At 37.0% G+C, this 16,987-nt stretch overlaps 1 protein-coding gene across 2 annotated transcripts in view; it reads right to left on the reverse strand.

Moving 5' to 3' along the window:
• Window positions 1-16,987, reverse strand: part of LOC5566763 (protein argonaute-2) — a 178,714-nt gene that overhangs the window by 130,389 nt on the left and 31,338 nt on the right. The window lies entirely within an intron of this gene.

Below are 16,987 nucleotides of genomic sequence, written 5' to 3' on the forward strand. Positions count from 1 at the left end.
AGATTCCTAGCTGTTTCACCTTCAACCATAAATGACATGACTTAAATATCATAAAATCGACAAAAAATGCATTCAGGTCTTAGATACAGGCAATGCAGAATTTACTCCGCACATTCAAATTTTTTAGCCAAACACTATATGAGTTAATGCATCATTTTAAAGTATCTTTTATACAGGGGATAGGCAAAATCAAAAAGATAAAGTTTTGCCGAAATTCAAATGCTTCAAACTTTTTGAGTAATTGGTGAAATTTTATGCATCCGGAAGCATTTGACGGCGAATTTGATCTACATAAAAAGAAAAATCCTTGTAAATTTCAGCGTAAAATCATGCACATGAAGGGAATGGCAGATGTGTCGCAAATTTACACGTCGCATCATGTAAAACTACAATAACATCAAGTAAGTTTCCGCCATCGTGTAATCTTGCATGGACTCTAACTGATTACGCGACAATGCGCATAAATTTACATGATGTTGATGTAATTTTACACGATTGCGACTCTGGCATGTAAATTTGCGAACCTGCACAGTACCAAAAAATAATGTGATTTACGTCTTTTGGGATGCACATAAAAGAAGCGAGTCGAATGACGTAAATTGGTGTCGAATTTCAAATACGTTAGTGTCTGATTCGGGAAATGTCGACCACAGTTCCATCGTTTTCGTGTCCTTCAACATGTAAAATTACATTTTTTGTTCAATACATCTTCATAGACACGTTTTTGTATCGTTCCATCACTTACATCATGTGTCATTCAGTCATAACCAGAATTACGTCCAGAGTAATTTTCATTATTTTTAAGAGTGTGGCATTCCCTTTATGTGCATGATTTAACGCCGAAATTTACATGGAGTTTTCTTTCTGTGTAGTTCCAGTAATTTGCATGGTCATGTATATAGACTACCGGACATCGGAGTAGGCTTACTAGATGGTAAGGGAGGGCATGTCCTCCTTTTTTAATACATGTCCTCCCATCCTACTGCTGAAAGTGTCCTACTTCTCCAAAGCAATCGAAAATTGAAAGAAATCCACTTCAACTTTACAGTCTCTAAGATTAAATTTAGACTCAATGTAGAGTTGGGCTAATTTTCTTTACGTTTGTGAGCTTTGATAGCCTTAAAAAGGATACTTTCATGACCTTGGTTTGGTTACCATGCTGAACATGTGCACTGAAGATTGTCCACACAGCTAAAAATATGTTGTAAATTTAAGTTTATTTTCATGCACATATTTGGAGCATCAAAATAAACCTAAATTTCAACGACCAATCCATTATTTTTCAATTGAATTCACTTTAAATTTAAACGATCATGTAATATTCAACCATTTAGAGTTGAAAATTGAATGTATATTCATTTAAATTTACATGATGCATGTAACAACACACGAATATGATTTATTTTTTCAGTAGACTTCTGTTTACATCACATTGAAATTTTTTTTTTTCCGTGCAGTCGATGACGACCTTTTGTGTGCTGTCTGGGTAACATTGGTTTTCAAGTCACCAGTTTCCGCGTTTCTCATAAAATATTTTGTTTTCATCTTTATGGGCGAGATTTTTTACCATAACTTCCTCTTTGGTTCAATGGTTTGACCTCCCTTCCGAAGGAAGTCATTACTATAACCCTGATTGCATAAGTAATCCACGTTATGGACATATTTGGGGTAAAGTGATCAGTCGTCCCGCATTTTGAGAATTTGTACCGCGTTCAAAAGTGTCCAGCATTTTACCCCAATCATTAAAATGTCCAGCATTTCCAGCGTAGCTAATATCAATACATTTTGAATTATACGGCTTTCAAAGAAAATTATTGGAAAAGTACTGGATTTCGTCAAATTAATCATTAAACTGTAAAAATCCTGCTAACGACTATGGGGGCCCAGATAGCCGTAGCGGTAAACGCGCAGCTATTCAGCATGACCATGCTGAGGGTCGTGGGTTCGAATCCCGCTGGTCGAGGATCTTTTCGTAACGGAAATTTTCTCGATTCCCAGGGCATAGAGTATCATCGTACCTGCCACACGATATACACATGCAAAAATGGTCAATCGGCAAAGAAAGCTCTCAGTTAATAACTGTGGAAGTGCTCATAAGAACACTAATCTGAGAAGCAGGCTTTGTCCCAGTTGGGACGTACTGCCAGAAAGAAGAAGAAGAAGAAGAAGACTATGTGAGATCACTGTTTACAGTTTTTATCAAAAAAACAAAATCCTCGTATTTTTCACTTCACAATTCTATCACAAAACTTCCTAGTATCTTGTCAGAATCCTATTTTGATTTATGTCAGAGCTTTTCTCTGAATTTTACAAGAATAATGTTCCGAAATTTGCATCCTAAAATTCTGCGGAATTCTCTGTTGGTTTAAGATTCGTTAGCATTTAGAAGCTACAAACGGTCATCGGGGAAGAAAATGAATGTTAGTACGACAACCGTTGTTACTAGAGACCGAGATCACCTCTACATCTCCACAGTTGTCATGGAAAGGATATTGGGTTAGTAGGATAAGGTAGATATCTGGGAGTCACCAAAGTGATGCGATTAGGATTACGTATTTCTTCTCTATACAGGGTGTCCGCAAATTATCCGTACAAACTTTGAAGGTATGGCTCTATGCAATCAAGCGGAAAAAAAATCAGTATTCTTGGATGATTTAATATATTGTCCTATTTTATTGTTAAGCTGTAAGTTTTACGTATTTCTGATTTCAAATATTTATAAAACCAAGCCAAATGTACTGGGTGGTCATAGAGTGAGCCATTTTCCGAGCTTCATAACGGAAAAGAAATGTTGAACCGTGTACTATTCAGAGTGCTTTGCGAAGTCCCAAGCAGTCCGATTAATTTTCGCGTGCCCGGAGTTTCGCTGGCTTCGTTCGTTTGCCCAGTGCTTTGCGAAGACCCAAGCAGTCCGATTCATTTTCGCGCGCTCGGAGTGTGTTTTCGGTGGCTTCGTTCGCTTGGGTAGTGCTTTGCGAAGTTGGCACTTCTTTAGCGCGCCATAGGAGTTATTTTATCTTCCTGCTTATACGTGTTGACGCTGCGATTGTAACTGTTCAGTCGAGGATGGATTACCAATTGGTGAGCTCGTTTCGTGCTTGTAATAACACATTTGTATCATAACATGTATTTTTTATGAATTTGTTGAACAAACTATGAATGGTTTGTCTCTTTAAGTGTTGACATAAGCGCTTATTCATGTTTTATAAAATTTAGAGATTCAAACCTTTGAATATTTCGATGTTTAAGATGTCGACGCATTGATAGAAAACTTTTTAAGCAGAATGAATCTCATCACTTACCAAGGTGAATCCTGATCATGTAGCTTTGAAGCCCTCCCACTAACAAAACTCCTTCCCGTGGCAACCATGAAGATGCAGAGGTATACTCGGTCTTTAGTAACAATGGATGTCACACTAACATTCCTTCCCTTCCCCGATGACCGTAAGGACGTGGCCGGCGCCGTTATTGACATTAATAATTTCAGAGTCCTCGAAAATGTACATTGAAGATGGTATGCTACTCCCAAGCTACATCTGTTGGTTCCCTGTACAATTTCGATGATTCTTGTAAATCACGGAGTAGCAACTACAAATTGTACGGTCATCAATTCTCATGCTCATGCTCACTGAATTTGAACCGTATAATTTTCTATTTGCAGTTGATCTTGAAGCCAATGACCTGTAGATTTTTTCAAATAATAATAGGACATTTTGATTGATCTGTTTTAGATTTTAAAGAAAAAACAACTCTATTATGGCTAGCGGTCCTCAGAAATATTGTCTCCAAAAATTTTGAATTTGCCTGTCTCAGTAAGAAGCAATTATTTCAAAACTATTTAACATTCTATTTTGTGTTTACATATACATATATTGAAAATGGTAGGTACATTAATATTGATTTTACATTGTTTCCAATGTGAGATTATCTTTCCCATATTTTGTTGTTCAGATAATTTGCGGACACCCTGTACAGGAGTGACATTGGAATTTCAAAACCAAGCGCGTTACGTTGGCATGACATATTTTAAACGTTTATAACTTTTTGCTAGCTTAACGAAATTCCTTGATTAGCACCTCAATCGAAAGACAAGGCATCAAAGGTTCATGTCGTTTACTTACTGAATCCCACATACCTGTCCAAATTGTTTAATAACTGTTGTAAAAGAGAACGTTGATTTCTAACATATTTACAAATGGGGGTGCTAGAGAAAAGTTGACGTCATTTGCTTTTCACTCTCTGCCTGGATCGTATCTCAGCAGGCAACAGATCGGCTTGCTCTGATCGGGCGTGCTTCTCAGGCACGGACATCGATAGTTGAGGACCACCAAACATCAAACGGATTCCGACTCAGCGGAACGCCCAAAAAAGTCCTTCTCAAGACTACTAAAAATCTCGTTTTCTTTCAAGGGAAGAGTTGTTTGCTGGTGCCCTTTTCAAGGCCACCAAATGTGAATGAAAGAGTTAACAGAGTAATATTTCCGACTTTATTGCCATTGCCAAGCAATGAATAATATTTCTCTCTAACCATAAGACCAACAAAGCGATGACTGGAGCTATCATTACAATCCTCGAATAACTTCCTATATACACATTGCTGTTAAATATTCTTTATTTAGTTCAGCATGGTGAACAAGCCTCAATAATTATTGTTATTTCCAATGCTACCATATATTTCATAGGAGGTTATCAATATAATTTCAAAATGATCATACAACCAGAAGTGGAATTACACATCCTCATAGATAAATATGACGAATGATTGATCAAATTGTAATGTTTATACAAAACGAACTCACTTTCATCTGATGAAGATGTTTATTTGGGACATGATTAAACGTACACTTGGTTGTAACTCGATATATGCACAAATATTTACGAAAGTTTCGAGCATTGAAAACAGTATTAAGTCAAAACGAGCAACAAGACCGACATCAAATTCATTTACATAAACCATCGTGGTCCTACGTCACCAGTTCGCACAACCCCATAGGGATGTACCCTTATAGTTTTTTTTTTCTCAAAACTAAGGTAAACGTTCAATTTTTATTCAATTCAATATTTTGTTAAATTCTAAGAAATTAGGTTGATTTTAGGAAATTTGCAAGTTTTTTTTTGCGAGATAATATATGACTCGAACTTTTGCCTCAATATGGGCCAAAAATGGTTTCAAAACATTCATGCATAAGCTTATACACCTACAAGCATCCTTACGATTGGCCTATAGCTACGCCCTTACATAAAATCTATCTTCTATATAAATAAAAATGGAATGGTGTTTGTATGTTACGAAATAACATGAGAACAAGTCAACGGATTTACCAGATTCTTTCAGAGTTAGGTTATTGAAGTGTTCCGATGTGTTTGTGTGTTTAAAAAACTCACCGGGAAGGTCGAAAAAACGAGAATAAATATAACTTTCATTTTGTATAAGACGTCACATGGCGTTTTTCTAAAGCCTACTTGATGACAAGACGAAGTCTGCCGGACAACTAGTATTGAATAAAATTTGATATTCATTTTGTTTCATGCAATGAAAGTTTGACCAAAAATTATACCATGGGGGTATCAAACCTCAGGATTTTGAAGGGAATGCTTCTGGAAACATTTTCAGAACCATCGACTTCTATGACCACAGTATAGTAGGTTCCAAGTGTCCTAGAGGATTTGTACGGGTTTCAAACCACTAAATTTTTAAAACTGAAGCTTCCGGCAACCATGTTCACAGTATAGAAGGTTTGAAGGGCTCCCAAGGCCCAAATGACCAATTTAAAACATGTTCAGAATTATAATCAATTATAACTCGAATTGTTTCAGATTCACCCAAATCTCGCATAACAATATAAAAGGGCAAATGCTCAGACTGTTAGATTTGAGAAAATTCGATGTGAATATTTCTCATCACATTTTAAATTTGTATTACCGAATATTAAAACAATTCAATACGATTTGTTTTTTGTTGAGCTAAAATTTATTTACCTTTACATTGATAATCAAATTTATTTAGGGTAGAAATCGGGAAAAAATATCAGTCTGAATCATTTTTTATTTTCAACCAGACATTAGCTTTTTTAATAGAGCAATTCTCGCTGAAAGCAGGCCGCCATCAGCACCTATCGTTAGAATTCCAATTTTATGACACTGATCGCTAGTTTTCGATAAAACTTAAGGGTGGTCCTTTCGGTTTTCTCAAATTGGTGGACCCCTCATACGTCAGCTAGCTAAACAGTTTGCGAAAAAGCCCATTTTTTGATAAATCTTGGGTATTTCTTCACGTGATATGTCTCATATTTTCCTTGGAACACATAGCAAACTTAGTGGCATCGTATAGAGAAAGGATAAAGCTTTCATTTGAAGTTAAAAAAATGTTGGCGGCCATTTTGAATTTGGCCGCCATCTTGAATTTTGTTAGAAAAATCGTTTTTTCACCATTAGCGCACCGCTAGTTTTCAATTCTGAGATCACCATCAGATAGCTGAGGAAAAATTGCGTAAGATAGGCTACAGAAACTAGATGAGCAATGGTATTTACCCTATGAAATGAACGATTTTCTAAGTCATGTTCTACGATTTTGACGTATATGGCGAGTGCAATCAATGCAAACAACATTTTTTGTACAACAAATAAACAAGTTTTCAATAGTTGATGTATTGTTCAAGTGAGATGAAGGATAGGAGTATTATTTTGAGTGAAAAAAATTGGCGGCCATCTAGGATTTTGACGCCATCTTGGTTTTAAGTAGAGAATGAGTTTTCACCTTGTTAGCACTCAACATATTGAATATTAATGCTACCATTACACTTACTTTTTTTCTTGTTCTTTTTTTTCCTGACGTTATGTCCCTATTGGAACAGAGCCAGCCCCTCAATTAACTAACTTCAGAAACAAATGATCAAATAGGATTTTTTAACACTTATTTGTTACCTGAATGATTATTCTGCATATCTTCGAGTTGAAAAATAGCATTATTTCTCTCATTTATTTGGTCTAAGACCATTGATAGAAATTAACAATCAGTTGAACAGCTGAGATAAGATAAGAAAGAAAGAATCTGATTGTTTTTTTAACGGAGGCCACTTAATTCAACATGATGAGCGCTGAGATGGTAAAAAAACATTCAACTGCTAAAAACCAAGATGGCATCGAAATCCAAGATGGCCGCCAGATTGTCCAACCTCAAATTTATACACCTGCGTTTCGGCATTACGTCCACATTAGAACAAAGCCTGCTTCTCATCTTTCAATTTCGCTATTTTTCACATGCATGTTGGGCGGTAGTAAAAACAATACTTCAGAAAACCAATGATTTTTTTTTAAATTTAAGATTTCCATTATAAATAAATGCACGTTTGGCAATGTTTTACGTTAAAACTACAGATATTAACACAAGACTTACTAATGTCCCAACGCGCAATTTATAAACTTCATTCAATGACAAAAATGCATATGGTAAAAAATGTTTGTTTATTTCAATCCATGTTTATGGACAGTTTTCATTCATTGAATTTATTTATCCATTATTCTTGAATTCAAAGATATGTCGAATAATTATTGTGGTATGAAAAATCGCATTATATAAGAAAATTCCTATTTGATAACCTGAATTCATAACTAATAAAGCTGAGTATCAGGCTCGGTTCCGGTAGGGACGTAACGACAGGAAAAGGGAAAAATAATAAGAAGAATAATGAGAAGAAGAGTATACGCAACCTTGTTTTTCTTGGTAGCCTCTACATTCGACATGCTGAGTGCTATCAAGGTGAAAACTTATTCTACTACTTATTCTACTACTCAAGATGGCGTCAAAATCCAAGATGTCCGCCAGATTTTATCACTCAAAATAATATTCTTATTCTTCACTAGACTCGAATAAAACACCAACGATTGAAAAATTGTTTCTTTGTTGTACAAAAAATGATATTTGCATTTATTGCACTCGCCATATGCGTTAAAATCGTAGAACATGATTTAGAAAATCGTTCATTTCATAGGGTAAATACCATTGCTCACCTAGTTTCTGTAGCCTATCTTACGCAATTTTTCCTCAATTTTCTGATGGTGATCTCAGAATTAAAAACTAGCGGTGCACTAATGGTGAAAAAACGATTTTTCTAACAAAATTCAAAATGGCGGCCATATTTAAAATGGCCTCCAAAATTGTTTTAACTTCAAATGAAATGAGACATGTCACGTGAAGAAATACCCAAGATTTATCAAAAAATGGGCTTTTTCGCAAACTATTTAGCTAGCTGGCGTGCGAGGGGTCCACCAATTTGAGAAAACCGAAAGGACCAATCTTAAGTTTTACCGAAAACTAGCGATCAGTGACATAAAATTGGAATTCTAACGATGGGTGCCGATGGCGGCCTGGTTTCATCGAGAATTGCTCAATAAGCCACATCGTTTCTTAGCCGTTCACGAAGCGGAAGCAAAACGTTAGTCATTAACGTCTAAACCAAAAAAATACAGCATTCTTTGTTCTTAATAATACAAAGAAACGAAAATCTTCTGGTGTTAGCAATCAAAGACAATCTTCCCGGTAAAAAAAATAGATAGTATTAAGATGAAAATGTTAGTTACATACTGAATAATTGAATAAATAAAATTTAATAAAATAATAATAATCTTATTTGTTCCATAGAAAAGAAAGAACAGGGCAGGCAATCGTCACCGTCAAATGCAAAAAGTCGTCGACGAAACTAAAAATAGAATCGTCATCGTCATTCAACCAGCGTTGGATGACGATTTGCTGCAGTGGTCCGCCACAAAGGCTTGGCGTCATGACGAACAAATAAGCCTCCTTCGTTATGGTCAAATCTTCGTTCGGGAGCTCTGTGCCGACTAAAAATATGAACCGTGGCGTCGATAGATTATGAGCCTTTTAAGAAAAAATAAAACAAAAACAAAACAACAAAATGGGTCCGGAATTGAACAAACGATCTCTGAATCGTCAACGTCACGCGCTCACCAACAGAGCTATTGTTGAAGCTTGAGGAGTACGGGTTAAATTGCCGATACAACCAATTTTGGGATGGCATTCGCCGTTTTGTGCATAGCAAGCGAATATAAAATAAACGCCTCCTTCGTTTGAGAAAGGGGAGCGAACGGAATGAAGACAAAGTTGTTCGTTGACGATTTTGGATTGACGTTCGTCGTGAATTCTTTCGTCGATGGAGACGACGACCTGCCAGAGTTATTATACTGGATGGCGATATCTTTTTTATTTCGTCATCGCACTGTGACGAGTCTGACGAATGCCTGCCCTGAGAAAGAATCCCTTTTCAGTGTAATGAAAAATTGAGGCAGAAACAGTTTTTTTCAGTTTTTCTTAGCGGTGTAATTTTTCATGAAAAATATCATCCATTCCGACTTATACTTCATTAAAACCAATCCAATATCTTTTTTTTTCAGATGTTTTAGAAAATTTGCAAAAAATCTTTGTTTTTCCGATGCTTTGATTGAAATATGGGTTTTCAAAGAAAAGGCTTATATGGTCATTTTCCACAAAATTATCCAAAACTCAAAAACGAAAAAACAAGTACCTTTCAAAAATTTCAGCGATTAAAGCTTATGAAATTACCTTCTCAAAAATATATTTTTGAAAGTTTTCCACTAATTGGAACATAGTTTTTCCGGCTTTTCTTTACGAATTTTCTCAACGGTGGAAAATTTTATGGAAAACTGTTTCCAGTTAATATTTTTTTTTATTCCTGAGAAAATTTGCTTTCATTTTCATAAAAATAACTTTGTTTCTACGATGCTTCTTTCTTGAGTTATGATTTTTCAGAAAAAAGGCTCAAAATGGCACATTTGCACATTTTTTACAAAATTGGCCATAACTCAAAAACGAAAAAAGTACATTTCATAAATTATTAAAGTATTATTATTAAATTATTAAATTATCTTCTCAAAAATATTTTTTTTAAATTTTTCACGAGTTGGAGCATAGTTTTTCCGGCTTTTCTTTACGAATTTTCTCAACGGTGGAAAATTTTGTGGAAAACTTTTTCCTGTTAATATTTTTTTTTATTCCTGAGAAAATTTGCTTTCATTTTCATAAAAAAAAAAACTTTGTTTCGTTCTTGAGTTATGATTTTTCAAAGTAAGTAGTGTCAGGAGAAAACAAAAAAATTTCAACTGAGTTTTCCGGAAAAATAGGCGACCCTGAATTTTTCTCAATTTTTTTTATTCATATATTGATGAGCCCTCCCTGTGGAAAAAGTTTCATGAAAATCTGAGACCTTTCGGCCCCAACCCGTACGGAAATTAAAAAATATATATTCATGCCGATTGCTCACAGGGAAACAAAGTTACAGCATGCTAAAGTTGAGCATTTTGAATGAAAATCGGCTTTCACTATTATTATTCTGAACACAACTGTATGATGATTCGGATGTTGAAACACTTACCCTAATCCACTACATCAATTAGCGATATGGCAAAAATCTGTTCTTTTACCCTAACTGAATGATTGTATTGACGCGTTGGCCTAAAACGTCTTGTTTTAAAAAGTGTTGTCTTCGGTAAAGTTGTTCTGTAGCAGTGACATTGGATCTGAAGTCTAAAATTGGCAAACATTTATTACCAATACTAAGCGGAAATAGAATTAGTTCAGAAAATTAAAGCGATAAGCTAAAGATAAAAGATAACAATAAAGCAAACAAGAAAACAAATAAGTGAAGCAGAACATGTTAGAAGTGTAGAGAGAATAAGAGAACACAAATTGAGAAAAATATAAAGGATGAGGTTTGCCAGCCTATGGTTAAAAATTTCAATAACAAATAAAGAAGAGAAAGAAGCGAAAAAAGCTATGAAAAAGTAAAACTAATGTGTAAAGTGAATTTGATACATAATACTTAAGACGGATCCAAAGATATAGGAATGAAATCGTAATGACAGCAATAAGAAAAATTTTAAGAGCAGACCATAAAAAGCTGACGAGTGACTTTGAACCCATGTAGAGAAGTACTGATTACGCCGCTGAATGCACGAGAGCTCACACACGCACTGGAACCGTCAAACCAGCATCGACTAGTTGGCGTGCGGACGTGCAGCGAAGTAGTAATATGCGCGTCATGGGATGGGACTTGGGGAGGTCGAACGAGGAATTCGCGACTGTGGGCCTGCAAAATGTTTAACGATGATGACGACTAGTGAGAGCGAGTGGCACCAGTAGCAATACGTTGCACAATACAAAGACAGGCAGGCGAGGTTTCGATTTTTGGGGGGCTCACATTTTGACATGGTAGTACACATACGTAAGTGACACATATGCAGTTGTTTTAAGCAGAAGCGAGAGTGCACGGGCGGAATGCTTGTTTTTGTAAATATTTTGCCAATCTTGAGTCTTATTTCGCCATTTCCGTCAGCTAGAGGTGGTCTACATATGTAGCACAATATGTGACTTCCAAGTAGCGAAAGCAAAAGGACGATTGTAGATTACACTTATGGATGGTAGAATACAGTTATCACATTTCTTGAACGAAAATTTTTAATTATCAAAAAATGAGCTACCGTGAATTATTGAGGACACGTGCGTATCAAACCATCATATAGGCTGATGAATCACCTTATAGATAAGATAGCTTGTTCTTAGAAGTGATAACTGCCTTTCACATCGTTTCTGTGCGAGACACGGATTTAGATCTTTTATCTAGTGTCAAATCCATTCAAGCTCCGATTGCAGATATCAAGTTCAATTTTAGACCAGATAAAAATCTATCAATTGACGCGTCCATGTCGTCGTTGCCGTTGATCAAACGACGTAAAATCACTGAATCCTCTATCGCGTGAGAAGCATGACTTCAAACCTTAGCTAAAATCTACTTTTAGGGCAAATATGATGACAATGTCAATGACTGTGTATGATAATAAGTTGATAAATAACTCAAAAGTAAAAAATAAAACAAGAGAATCGTGTTTATTCTGTGTATCGGGTGAGGTGAGACACTTAGGTGACAAAAGTTGACTTGTTTTCATTTGAGATCAGCTTGTCCGACTCGTAAAAATTGGTCTGAATGGTGGGAATGACCGTCGGGGCTTCCGAAACATATTTGCAACAACTAAACGGCAGGTTCTGAACCCAACGAAATAATTCCGGAAAAAAATGATTTTGAAAAAATCGGTTGGAAAATGACTTTTTAACAGCTGATTGGAAGAGATTCGAAAATCCGTTAAAACAGACATTGGGTACGCAAAGGTTAATATCAAACAAATAAGCCACATGAAACTGATATCTTTAATTAAGAGATGGAGAGTTGTGATATTCAGTAAAAGCGCGTGTCTTAAGATATCTAACAAATTTGTAGAAGATATAAAAAATATTATGAACGTTTTAACGATTTTTTTTTTCAAAAAATACCTGAAGGTCGTAAACACAAAAGCCAATTTGGACAAATTGAGTTGTATGAGTTGTATTGTAGTTGTGTGCTTCTATCCCACCACTCCCAATACGCTAGACTGGGCGCGTTAAACAAGGCAGGTATCAGGTATCAGAAGGCCGGCTCCAAAGGCACGTTCCCCACCAGTTGAGAGATTTGTGCCATCGCCATATTTGAGCCTATTTCATCATCTACCCGATGGGAGAGGAAAGGGAAGGGAAAGATGGGAGGAAATAGGAGTGGGGTCCCTTGAAGAGGGAAAATCGCATAGAGTAAGGTGGGGCAAAAGTTCGACCTTAGTGGTATAATCAAAGTTTCCAGGAAAATAATAGCAGATGAAACAAAACAAATACCATACAGCAAACCTTCAACATATTGGCTATAACTTTGCTGAACAAACTTGTGTCAAAATATTTACCCATTTTTAGTTATAACAGTTTCAAAATTGATTGTCTCAAACGAACTTTTGCCCCACCGGTGGGGTAAAAGTTCGAATCTAGTGTGGGGCAAAAGTTCGTTGGCTAAAACACAAAATATCAATACTTTTATGCCAGGCATACTTCATACCAGCCGTAAACTTATGTTTGCCGAAAAATACACACTAAATTATCATTAAAAAATGCCCAAAACAGGGTTAATTGTAATACACCCAAAAATAGCAGTTTCTCGCAAAACTAAGTGAAAATGTAAAATTTTTGTGACATTTTTCGCACGATCAGGCAAATTTCGCTAAATTTGAAGATAATATGTAGATTTCAGGAAATTTAAAAAATTTTCCGTGGGTTTACACATGGGTCGAACTTTTGCCCCGCAGATTCGAACTTTTGCCCCGCTATGGGCCAAAAATTGATTCCAACTATTTATGGAAAAACTAATACACGTCAAAGCATCCTTATGATAGGCCTAGAAACGCCCTTACATAAAATATTGAAAAATATTTTATCTTCATTTGGTTCCATGCATCGAAATTTTGACCAAATATTACAATATTTACGTCGAAAAACAACAAATAGCCAGAACTTTTCCAAATCTCAATCGATTTTTATGATATTTGGAGTGAAAGTCTCTTACTTGAATAGCATTCGAACCACCATAACATTTCTAAGTTTTGTTTTGATTTGAGCTAGAAATCTTAAAAAGAAACTCTTGCCCCACTCGAACTTTTACCCCACTTTACTCTAAGCGAAATGAGAGCATGTAGCTCCATACCACAAAGGGTTCGAACAGCGCCCTAAAAAGGGCACTGCAAAACGCATGAGCGTAGAGAGCCTATAGCTCATTACCACAGCGGGTTAAGAATAACAAAATGTCCTGAAGATTCAGGCTTCTGAATTCAGTTTCTCTTAATAAGTGTTTACCAAGTAATTGGAATCGCATTTGCGAAAAAACTGGACAGTTACATATCAGGTGATACGAAGTTCCATAATCGGAGTCACAACTATCACACACAAATGAGTCAGCACGCTGAATATTTGCCATGTGATAGTTGAGTCGGCAGTGGCCTGTCAACGTTCTGACCAAGAGACTGCAATTCTGCTTTGACAAATTTGTTAAATACTTCGCCACCCTTGGAGATGGCTCAGTAATGTACAATTTTGTTTGACGACATGACTCCAAACTATTCCAAGCACAAGCAATTGTGCTGTGTTGCCGCCCAAGAGTTTATCTGAAGCTTCACCCAGCACTTCGAAATTGGAATAGCCGGCTCAGGGCCAATGAAGTCATGCGATGCTCCATCGCGAGCTAGCTCATCAGCCAATTCATTTCCAGCGATGGAAGAATGGCCAGGTACCCATACAAGGTTTTCAGAGTTGACTGAATTCAGTTCCTCAATTTGAGTTCGACATGCGATAACAAGCTTCGACCTTGAGTTGGCCGAAGCGAGAGCTTTTATAGCAGCCTGACTATCTGAACAGAAGTATATGACTTTACCCATTACGCGGTGTTGAAGTGCTGATTGCACTCCACACATAAGAGCAAATATTTCCGCCTGAAAAACGGTGCAGTTTCTACCAAGTGAGTAAAACTGATTCAGCCTTAGCTCACGAGAATATACTCCTGCACCAGCTCTACCTTCAAGAAGGCAGCCATCAGTGTAACATACTATATTGTTTGATATACTTCTTTCCAAATAGTCAGACGTCCACTCTTCCCGTGAAGGGAATTGTGTGATAAATGTCCTGTAAGGAAAGTGACAAGCAATTGTGAGATCACTTGGAGCAAGGACAATTTTGTCCCAATTCACCAAAAGTGGAAACAACGAAGTGTGTGTAGATCTACGATTCACTGGATTTTTCTTCAGTAGATCCAGTACCCATAAACGGTAAGAGCAAGAAAGTGCTTCTTGTTTAAGATATATGTGTAGTGGCGCAACGTCGAAAATGGCCTCAAGCGCTGCTGTGGGAGTTGAACAGGACGCACCAGACATCGTCATCAAGCACATCCTCTGGAGATGGCCCAATTTTGATTGGATTGTTCTCACTTCGCCCTTTTGCCACCACACAAGACATCCATATGCCAATATTGGTCGAACAACTGTTGTGTAAATCCATTTGATATATTTGGGTTTGAGGCCCCAAGTTTTACCAAAGGTTCGCCGGCATTGACCGAAGGCCATGCAAGCTTTTTTGACTCTGAAATCAATGTGAGCTGTCCATAAAAGTTTGGAATCTAGAATGACTCCGACATACTTTACTTGATCAGTCACATTAATCTCAGTGCCAAAAAGACGTAAAGGTCGAATTCCATCGCGGTTTCGTCTTTCCGTAAAAAGAACAATACTCGATTACTTTTTCAAATCGACGTAAGTAACTTTCATACGGTTTTGAGAAAACTAATTGAGAAGAATCACAACCTGTCTTATAAAACTGCTTTAAAATGAATCACCTTTTTAACATTTTTTCGCAGTGTACATCGCTCAAATTTTGCATACAATCAGATCGCGTTCAAAAACTAGGTAGTTTCTATTATTTTCAACAAAAAAAAAATATGACAAAATGATAAGCCGTTTTATACAGTTACTTTCGACGTTTTTCTACCAGTGTAAAATCGGCTCAAGTAGTGCTTTGTTTTGATTCGTGGTTAAGTCACTTTGTCTCCCATACAATGGAGCGGCGAAAGTAGCGGTTAGGTTGCGAAAGTGGAGAATCTTACTTTCGTCGTTTTGTAAATCCGGAAATTAAACGTTCTAAAAGTGAAAAATCTAGTTGGGTAGGAGCGGAACATGTGGAATTTCGCCTGCGAAACACGTAGGATCAATAAAGTAAGTTTATTCACTTTTTTGACTTGAGACTATTTGAATAAGTTTTCGAGAATAGATGTTTTATTCGGGTTGACCGAAAGGCCATATTGGCGACACCAACTCTCGACTACCTGAAGAGCACTTTGCATCAGGTCGAATAGGGTGCTTATGCACATACCAACTATCAGAGCTAGATAGTCGTCGGCAAATCTATAAGTTGGAAAACCGCAATTATTGAGTTGCTTCAATAGCGTATCTGCTACGAGATTCTACAAAAGTGGTGACAAGACTCCCCCTTGGGGGCATCCGCAAACACTCAATTTTCGAATCGCTGCTTGACGCAATGTCGAGAAGAGATGTCGGTTTTTGAGCATTTGATGAATCCAATTGGTAATCATTGTAGGTAGCCCATGGCTTCGTGCGGCTTCCAATATGGCATCGAAAGACACTTTATCAAAGGCACCCTCAATATCCAAGAAAACACCCAAGCAGGATTGCTTCTGAGCGAATGCTTTCTCGATATCGTATACAACTTTGTGTGAAAGAGTCACTGTGGACTTTCCAGATTGGTAAGCATGTTGATTCACATGAAGAGGCATGTTTGCCAAATAAACATCACGAATGTGATGATCGATAATGCGTTCTAGACATTTCAGAAGAAAAGAGGTCAGACTGATTGGTCTAAAACTCTTCGCTTCTTCATACGACGCACGTCCTCCTTTCGGGATAAACTTTACAGTAATATCACGCCAGGATCTGGGAATGTACCCGGTAGCAAAACTGCTTACAAGTAGCTTTTTCAAAACATGTTTGATAAATTCAAACCCCTTTTGGAGCAGAACAGGATAAATCCCATCCGCTCCTGGAGATTTGAAAGGAGCAAAACTATTAAGTGCCCATTGAATCGATTCAGTAGTTACGATACTGCGAGCCGAGGCCAGAGACTCGTAACTACATGAAAAGACATTTGGTTCATCCGTAGATGCTATGTCCACACATCCGGGGAAGTGTGTATTGAATAAACATTCTAAAACTTCTTCATCGGAAGAAGTAAAGTCACCATTAGGTAAGCGAATTTCGTTCACTTGGAAATCCTTAGATTTTGCAAGAATTTTGTTCAACCGACTGACTTCACTCAAACTGGAAACATTTGTACAAAGGTTTTTCCAGCCGGATCGTTCAGCAGAACGAAGAGCCTTCTTGTAAGCCTTGCGAGCTGACTTGAACGACTCTGATCCAGCTGAACGGCGTCTGTTCCAACTCCTTCTACATTGTTTCCTGAGTCTAGTCAGATCGGAATTCCACCATGGGGTCCCTCTTGTAGTCTTTACAGACCGCAGAGGACATGCTTCTTCAAAAGCTTCCA

This window comes from Aedes aegypti, chromosome 3 (genome assembly GCF_002204515.2).
Source record: "Aedes aegypti strain LVP_AGWG chromosome 3, AaegL5.0 Primary Assembly, whole genome shotgun sequence".
NCBI lineage: Eukaryota > Metazoa > Arthropoda > Insecta > Diptera > Culicidae > Aedes > Aedes aegypti.